General features: G+C 42.4%; 1 non-coding gene across 1 annotated transcript; it reads left to right on the forward strand.

The window, feature by feature from the left end:
• Positions 1 to 5155: 5155 nt before the first annotated feature.
• Positions 5156 to 5292, forward strand: LOC116890565. The gene has a single exon (XR_004386735.1). It is a non-coding gene; the product is annotated as a small nucleolar RNA SNORA17 (small nucleolar RNA).
• The last annotated feature ends 3738 nt before the right edge of the window (positions 5293 to 9030 follow it).

A 9030-nucleotide genomic window follows, 5' to 3' on the forward strand; every position in this document is an offset into this window, starting at 1 on the left:
TGTATTTGGATGATAGATACTCTATAGCAATTATTTTTACCCTAGCCTCATTCCAGTTGGAGCTCCAATTCCTTCTGCTTTTCCTCAAGTCATCTAGTGAGGAGATATTTTCTGTTACTCTATCTGAAATTTTCGTTATCCCGTCTAACACTTCAAATCCTCCTTTGGGCCTGTTGTTGTTTATTATCAACACCATCCATGTACAGTCTGTACTTACCTTTGCTTTTTTCTTCTCTCTAACACAGAATGCCAGCTCCAAGAAGGCACTGGTTTATGTCTCAGTTGTTCACAGCTCTATTTGCTGTGGGTGGAACAGTGCTAGAATATAGCACATTTTTTTAGTTAAGGTGAAGAGTAGATTAGATGAAAAACAAGATCAGCAAGGAGAAGTTTTAAAATTGTAATTTTTTTTTCACAGAGAAGATAAAGAGTTGGAAGTATCCTGATGACAGTAGAATGGAATGTACCTGGTAAATATTCAAGACAGGTAGAGCCTGGGACCTGTTAGAGAGGAAGGTGATGAGGAAGAGACTAATGAAATCTTCAGCAACAAAAGTGACCAACACAAATAGAGAAGCAGTCAGGAAAAAATGATGAAAATGTGGAAATAAGTCTAAATTAAAAAAAAAATAACCTAACATTTTGGATATGGCATTTGACTGCTGTCCAAATAGTGAAGAGTATTTTAGTTCCCAGAATATGAGGTGGGTCTGAGGTGGAGAATGAAACATCTGAATTCAGCAAGACTATCACAGATTCATCTCAGTGAGACATATTATGTAACTCTGTTGACTAAAACATTGTTAAATCCCACCGTGTGTGCTCAAATTCCTTTCTCTGTTGAGCCTGACTTTCAGAGACTCACAGGTGAACACATCCATATTGGAATGTACCAGAATTACTGTATTGGAAAATCTCAGGTATAGACATTTAGTAATTATAGGCCAGCAGAGATATTTACCACCTTCAGCATCTTCAAAACTCTTGAGAATTAAATGGATCTTCTCTTTATGGCTGAAAATAAACCTAGAGTACTTCATTACGCTTCTTAATAACAAAGCCTTTTTGCAAACAAGCAGGCCATGAGCAGAACTTGAGATGAGTAATCACATCCGAGCAGTTTAGATGATCAGTCATCTTACATGTGCATAAAATATTAACCATAATGAACATGTTAGAGGGCTATTGATCTATTCCTGTCCAAGTCACAACAAAACATGATTGGTTTCTTAGTGATTGAGAGCATTTATTAGACCCTGGGGCTTATCCACGTGAATAAGTAGAAGGCCTTCGATGCATGATTTCCAGTAGCGCTCAGACATCTGAACTCCTAACTCACCCAAGAGCTCAGCAAGTGCTGTGTATTGAATTAATGTGGAAAGGCGGTTATGCAATAAGCCTGATATTTATGGCTCTTCTTATTTGTAGCATTAATTTTACAACCCTAACTTCTATCCCAATCACAAGCCTCAAAAATCATACTCAGTGTGTGGAGCTTCCATTCAGCCCACATTATCCAGTGTCTTCCTGAAACTTCTTTGCTTTTGGCTTTTCTCCTCTATCTTTTTCTCTTCTGGTTTCCTTTCTCCTTCCACATCCCAGGATCCATGTTCTTGTCTGTTCTTGCTGTGTTTTGATTCACACATGGGACATACACACCCTTTCTCACCTAGACAATTTTAAAGACAGGGCTTCTTCAGATGTGTAGCCATGGGAGTAATGGGAAGCACCTATTTATAATGACTCGGAGGAAGTATCAGTGTCATCCAGGAATGTTCATTTTTAACAATATGCTTTGGAAGATTCTCCTTCAGTTGTACTGATTAGTTCCATTTTAGCCAAGATATAGTCGAGTCTTCCAGTTCCTCTCTCAGCCGTTCAACTGTTGCTTCAGACATGACTGAGCTCTTTCCTTTTTTTATTGGATATTTTCTTTATATTTCAAATGTGTTCTATTCTTTCCTGGTTTCCCCTCTGGAGCACCCTTATTCCATCCTCCCTCCCCCTGCTTCTATGGGAGTGTTCCTCGACCCACTCACTCCTTCCTACCCCCTGCCCTGACATTTACCTACAATGGGGCATAGAGCCTTCACAGGACCAAGGGTCTCTCCTCCTATCATGTCTGACAAAGCCTCTGCTACATATGTGGCTGGAGTCATGGGTCCCTCCATTTATGTTCTTTGGTTGATGGTTAAGTCCTGGGAGTTCTGTGGTGGGGTGGGGTCTGGTTGATTGATTTTGTTGTTCTTCCTATGGGTTGCAAACTGCTTCAGCTCCTTCAATCCTTTCTCTAACTCCTCCGTTGGGGTCCCTGTGACTGAGCTCTTTTTAGACCATCCATCTCCTGATGATTTAGTTCACAAAAGAGAACCACACAGTCAACGCACAGATGAATAATATGTATTAAATAGTCATTATTTTAAGCTATTATATTTTGGATGGTATGCTACAGAGTAAAAAGTCCTTTACCTCTGCTCTATTGATGAGCAACCCTACACTGTGTCTTCTGTTCTTCTAAAACGTTATAATTTCAAGAATAATGAAAGAAACTATAATCCTTTGTACTAATTTCTAGATCTTATACCAATTCACACCAAATCTGCAGGGGAAAATAATAACAACCTCATTTTGTCAACAAACAAATTGTGGATTAAAGAGATTATGTAAATTGTTCAGGTTTATACTAGCACTAACATTTATGGATGATATATTTGAACCCAGGACATGCATTAATTGCTAAGATTAGCATTAAGTGCTAAATTCTCAGATCTAAATATTGGACTTACAGTAACATGAGTTATATTTTCATTTATCTTCTTAACCAGGTCCTTAGTACAATCCTTAGTATAACAAAGGTATGCAAGCAATTACTTACTTAACTAAATAAATAGACTTTAGCACTGTACCTTTTTCCAGATTCCTATTTCATATTTGCCTACTGGCTTACCAAAATAAGGTAAAACAATTTGCATGGAAATGGCACTTTTGCATTTATAAGAGTTCCGATTTGAAACATTCTTTGAAATGGCTTTCCATTTCATTTTGTAGATTTTTTTAAATGTCTTATAACTGTCACTGTGGTGAGTGACTGTTCCATAGCTCACTGGGTTTCTATGACACTGGCTCAGAGCTCAGTGTGGCAAGCATTTTAATGACAATTTCAAGACGTTGGTATCTATTAAGAGGAAAGTGTCAGAACTGGTTAGAGTAGGAAGTTATAAATATTAGCTTCTCCAGAACAGAATTTTCTGAAATTTTAATCTGAATTTGTTTTTGGAGGTTTTAGTTTGTTGGTTGGTTTTCTTGTTTTATTTTGGTTTCTACCTTTATATTAAACAAATCAGGTACTTTCTGTTTTATTTCTCGCCATTCTGTGTCTTAGTGAGTGCTGTAGTCCTGTACAACAAACTTTTTAACATCAAACTTTTCTTCTCTGTATATGCATATGCTACCTATCCAGTGACTGACTCTCTCTCTCTCTCTCTCTCTCTCTCTCTCTCTCTCTCTCGTGTGTGTGTGTGTGTGTGTGTGTGTGTGTGTTTACACAAATATATCCACAATGTGTAAGACTAAGACAAAGAGTGAAGTTGTGAGGTTTTTCTTGTTCACTATCTTTCCAGATTGGACACAAGCAATAGAGCAGGATCAAAGTCACAGCTTCCATAAATGGAACTTCATTTCTTCTCCAGTCTGTCTGGCCTTATTTAAGATTGTCAAGATCTTCCAACTTTTTCTCAAGGATCTGTAGTTTTCAGAAAACATATCTTGCTCCCAGGCAGTGTTCCCTTCGTTTTAGAAAAACATTTTTTCCTTTTAAATAAATTCAGCATTTCTTACTGAACCAAGCTTAAATCATTAAAAAATAAAATAAAACATCCTTGATTCTCCAAACTGTTTAAGAATTTTAATCATTCTTTTGTCCCATTTCCTAGCATTACTTTTTGAATGGTTTGGATTTAGGCAAACCTAAAATAGATTTTTGCCAAGACTCCCTCCCACCCTTAATTTTTAAACCCATGTGTATTTTAAGGGAAATTTAATACATATGCTTCTAATTCATGTGCACTTAACTCATCAGAGCATTGTTTTGTAAGACCTGTTTGAAGTTAAGAAGTCGTTTTGGAGCCTTCCTTTAATAAGACTTTTCAAGCCTTTATTCTTAGAAGCAGGAAGTCATATTTTGCCAGGAGTAAATGAATTTAAACCCAAGCTGACTCAAGCTTTACTTTAGCCCCAAACTGACAGCCAAGATACTTTGTGAGCTACATCCAAAAACAAGTTCTTTTTGCCCCTAGGATTAATTAGTTTTATTTGTATTGTGCCTCTGGTCAGAAAACTTAGACAAGTCTTTTTCTATCTCACTTGAAGATCCAAAAGTTGTCAATACTCATGAAATGAACTAACTCTAAAAACCACCCTGTATGCACCATAAAGCTCTTAGTATTTGCTGGTATATTTTACTAATGAGCTGGTGTGACGGTTTCCTTAGGACAAGAAACAGTAAAAGCTTTCCACATAGAGCCACACATAAGTGATGGGAGGGGCACGATGAGACGTGGAGAGCGATCACTTGCCTAGTAACAGATGACAACACCTCCGTGCCTATAAATAAAGCTCAACAAGGACATTGATGGGTTTTAGCACAGGTCCATGTGTCAGAGAATCTGACATGAAATACAAAGACTAAAGAACAAATGGGAGAGATAAGACATTTAACAAGATGCCATTAATGAATGATGAAGACAAGGAAGACAAGGGAAATCTCAAAAATGATGATTCCTTAAGTTAGGATGCTTCCTTCAGAATTTGCACTTCTGTTGATGGCCACAGCTGCTCCCCTGCTGTCTCGCGCCACTATTTAGGCTATGGCTAATGTTTAGGAAGGAGGCTTACCTTGTTTTTGTTTGCTTCATGAAAAGCTAGTGAAAGCCATAAATGACAGGAAAACACATTACCTGAGTTTCTTTGTGAGGAATAACCCATCACATTTAAATGAAGTCAGTAAGTATCAAGATTTTAAACATAGCAATAAATACATTTTTTAAAAAAAGGTTTGCTGTTTATTGATAGAAATGAGTGCAGCCCAGTCACTGGCATCAAAAGATACATATGATTTGTGGTCTGAGAATAAGTGGAGATTAAGAAATCTGTCGTCCCTGTACCTAGAGGTGTTGCAGCCGTGGCTGCTGTACCACGTGTGCATCTGTAGGTGGCAAGAAGCAGATAGGCTGTGTCTAGGCTCAGTGTTCTGATCTATGAACAACATTCCCTGAAAGAAGCAAGTCTGAGACAACCATCAGTGAGGGGTTAGTGGGCCTTGGGAGGACCACCAGTCTAGCCCTGCACAGGGCTGGATGGGCTCCCAAACTGAGAATGAGTCAGAAATAAGGCAAACCTTGCCCAGCAGAGCAAGCCAGAGACTACAAGAACCAAGCCTGGAACCTCAGGTCCCAGGCAGGAGTGAGCCTGAGACAAATGACACCCCCACACCACCCCCCAACACACACGCGTGCACACACACACACACACACACACACACACACACGGAACTATGCCTGGGGGTCCTGCAAGAGGAGCAACCCAAGACAACCATTAGTCTGGTGCCATGAGGTCTGAACAGGGAGTTAGCATGAGATGACCATATCAGGTGCCACACAGGTCTTGGGGTGTGAGCAAATCATTGGGAGATGAACCCTGCCTGGGGCCATAATGCCCAGACAGGCATGGCACTCCTGACACCACTCCTGAGACCACCCCAGACACTCAGACACCTCAGGCACCACTAAAAGGAGCAAGTAAATGGTGGACAACTAGAAGAGAAAAAGACAGAGAAGGATGTGGGTACAGTGAAAACTGGCAGAACTAGAGACTAGAGGAACAGCCTGGTGTAAGTTGCCAGTGATGCCATCTAAGGATATGGTGGGATCCTGAACTGTGCTGCCACCGGGGCCCATGTGTGGTTTCTGTGGCTATGTGCTAGTAAGGGTCTCTTAACAACAAAGGCTGGATGGACATCCCTGATCTGGGCTGCCACTTGTTGATATCTGAGGAATGTGCAAATGTGACTCTGCCCTTTGCCTAGACATCTGGGGACTGTCCCTAAGGTGTGAGAGCAAAAGAGCTACCCCTCCCCCAACCAACTGCAGCACTCTGGAGAGTGGCCCACAATTGATCTAAACCTGGCTGTGGGAATTGTGGGTGAACTGTTCCTTAGTGTATGAACCTAGGACAGCTGGACTTGCCACGGTCCTCTGTGCACTGGCATAGATAAAAGAGGGATCCACTCAGGAGAGTGGGCCCTGTACATGCGTGTGCAGCACAGTAGAGGTGACCCTGGGGGAGGGGACACAGGTAAGCCAGCTGAGGGTATGCTCATGGTAGAGCTGGCCCCACGAATTTTCTGTCATGATGAGACATGGGCTGAGGAGAGATGGTTCCTTCACAGCTTGCCACGTATAACAAGCAGGAGAGCTGGCTCTAGGTCATCACAGCAAGAGAGCAGTCCCTGCCTCTTGTCTGCTGTATGTCATGTTGCCTTCCTTTTGCCGTCAACACCTAGGGAAGGCAGAAGACTTGGCCCTGGTTTAATAAGAGAAGAAAAACTGGCCCCCTGCACTTCACTTAGGAAGCACAGTGGAGCTGCCCCCAAATGTGAGGTGTGTGGGTGATTCTGCCTAGAAGGTTTGGGTGTAGGAAAGATGCCCTCCTGCCCTTTCTACTCCCTCACCACCTAGGGCAGGCAGAAGAACTGGCTCTGGGGTCTTGAGAATGGGAGAACTGGCCCTGTACCTTGGCTGCTACAGTAGCTGTACCTCGCAGTTGGCCCTGAGGCATGGGGTGGATGAACTGCCCCTTGCTGGTTGTGGCAGTGGATGAGCCAGCTGGGGCAGCAGAGCTTGCCCTGACGGTGTGGGTACAGGAGAGCTACTTTGAATTGGCCCATCCCATCAACTCTATCAAGGAATGGCTAGAGTACTTGAAAGGGACCATCCTGCAGATCCTAAACTATGGGATCTCAATAACATAGGACAACAAACAATATGGTATCTGAGAGGAGCCCCAGTGAGATTCCAGTGTTGACACTGTAGGAGAAGCCAAGGCCTTGTACCAGACCAAGAAATCATTGCCTCAAACATTTGCAAGCAAAGAAGTATAGACAAAAGGATGATATACTGTGGGACACACTGTGACACACTATGGCTTCCACAATGGGATATCCCCCACCCCCTGTTGTGGGGAAAGTTGCATGGATGGAGGTCAGGTAGAGGAGTAAGGGGAGATAAGTGGGATTGGAGTGCATGATGGGAAACTCACAGCAAACCAACAAAGGAAACAAGGAAGGTCTTGGTCTTCCCAAAGCAGAAGCAATGGTGTAGTTCTACAGAGAATCAGGCGCTCCTGCAAGAGAGCATGCACCTCTGGAAACCTGCAAGGACGGAATTGGAAGGGAACATTAGTGCATCAACCAACACTGTCTTCTTGGTTTTCTCACAAAGGCAAAGGGCTACATAAAAAACTGTTTATGTTTCCCTGGCTTTGTATTCTTTGGTTTTCCATGATCTCTTTCTAATTCTGTCTAATTTCTTTGTTCTCTCTCTCTCTCTCTCTCTCTCTCTCTCTCTCCTCTCCCCTCTTCCTCCATGTAGTCTACTATTTCCTTAATGTTCTGACGTTGTATTTCCTCCATCCCCTTGTGTTTCCAGCGAATCCGCCTCTCTGTACCCTCCTCACATTCCATCTGTTCTTTGTCCCCAGGTTCACCTCTTCTGCTTCTAGCTAGTCTGCTCTGTTGTTTTTTTTTCCCCTCCAGGACTAGAAGCACAAAGGCAGAAGAAAAAAAAAGACTTTTTCTTTTCCTTTTCTTCCCTACAACCCACTCTCTCTCAGCCTCAGCCAGCACTGAACAGTAAATTCCCAGTGGCAGGAGGAAACCCACATTAACCCTTGCTCGACAGCAAAGGAGTCAGAAAGAAAGGGCTGGTTAAGAGTTGGCACAAAGTGTAGGCACACACATGCTTAACAAACCAGCGAGGCTTGGTGACATTACCCACTAGGTTCTCACCTCTTAAGGCTTTAGTCATGCTCAGGTATCTAACCTTCTATCAAGTCCTGATAAGATAGGTCATCACCATCTGTCACATCCCCCATGCAAGCCGGTAATGCTTCCTCTAGAGGAATTGTCCAACCATATTTCTATGGCTTCAGAAGGTTCCTGTTCTGTGCTTAGAGAGCGTTTGGATTTAGAGAGCCACATTGTCTGTTACACAGAGAAAGTTCATTCACTTAAGTTTACAGGCTGAAACCTGTGATGTCATTGTTGGAGACTTTGGAAGGTGGTCAGCATACAGTGACGGGGCAGTGCTCACAATATATGAGATTAACAATCCTTAGAAAAGAGTAAGGACACCACAATTCTCTTTAATTAGGCCTTTGCACAAAAATCACTAAAGAACCCCAAAATTCTGCCTTCACCTAATGCTGAAGACTCTTAGTCTTGATTTGGTCTCCCTGTCCTCCTCAACTGAGACACGTTCATGTGTTGAGGATTAACTACTGAGATTGTGAAACTTTCTGTGATACCAGCGTGAATGATCTGGGACATTGGGATGGTCCTTGCTGAGCACAGATACATCTATTGACTCTCTCTCTCTCTCTCTCTGTGTGTGTGTGTGTGTGTGTGTGTGTGTGTGTGTGTGTGTGTGTGTCTGTGTCTGTGTCTGTGTCTGTGTCTGTGTTTAATCTCCTGGATTTGGAACCACATGGGAAACATATTTCTGCTCATGTCTGCGAGGATGTTTTCTGGGTTTAAATGCGGAGGGAAGGCACATGGTGAATGCAGGAGTCCCATCCACTAGGGCGAGGGTTCCATACCTATCAAAATGGGAAAAGAAAAGTGAGTGGAGAAAAGAAGAAAGCCACATGAATTCCCCTCTCCCTCCTGCTCTATCCAGATGTGAGCCATATCTACCCCAGCCATGAGCTGGTGTAACACCATACGTACCCTTCATGGCAGACTGTATCCCATTGGAC

The sequence above is a fragment of the Rattus rattus genome, chromosome 1 (genome assembly GCF_011064425.1).
Source record: "Rattus rattus isolate New Zealand chromosome 1, Rrattus_CSIRO_v1, whole genome shotgun sequence".
NCBI lineage: Eukaryota > Metazoa > Chordata > Mammalia > Rodentia > Muridae > Rattus > Rattus rattus.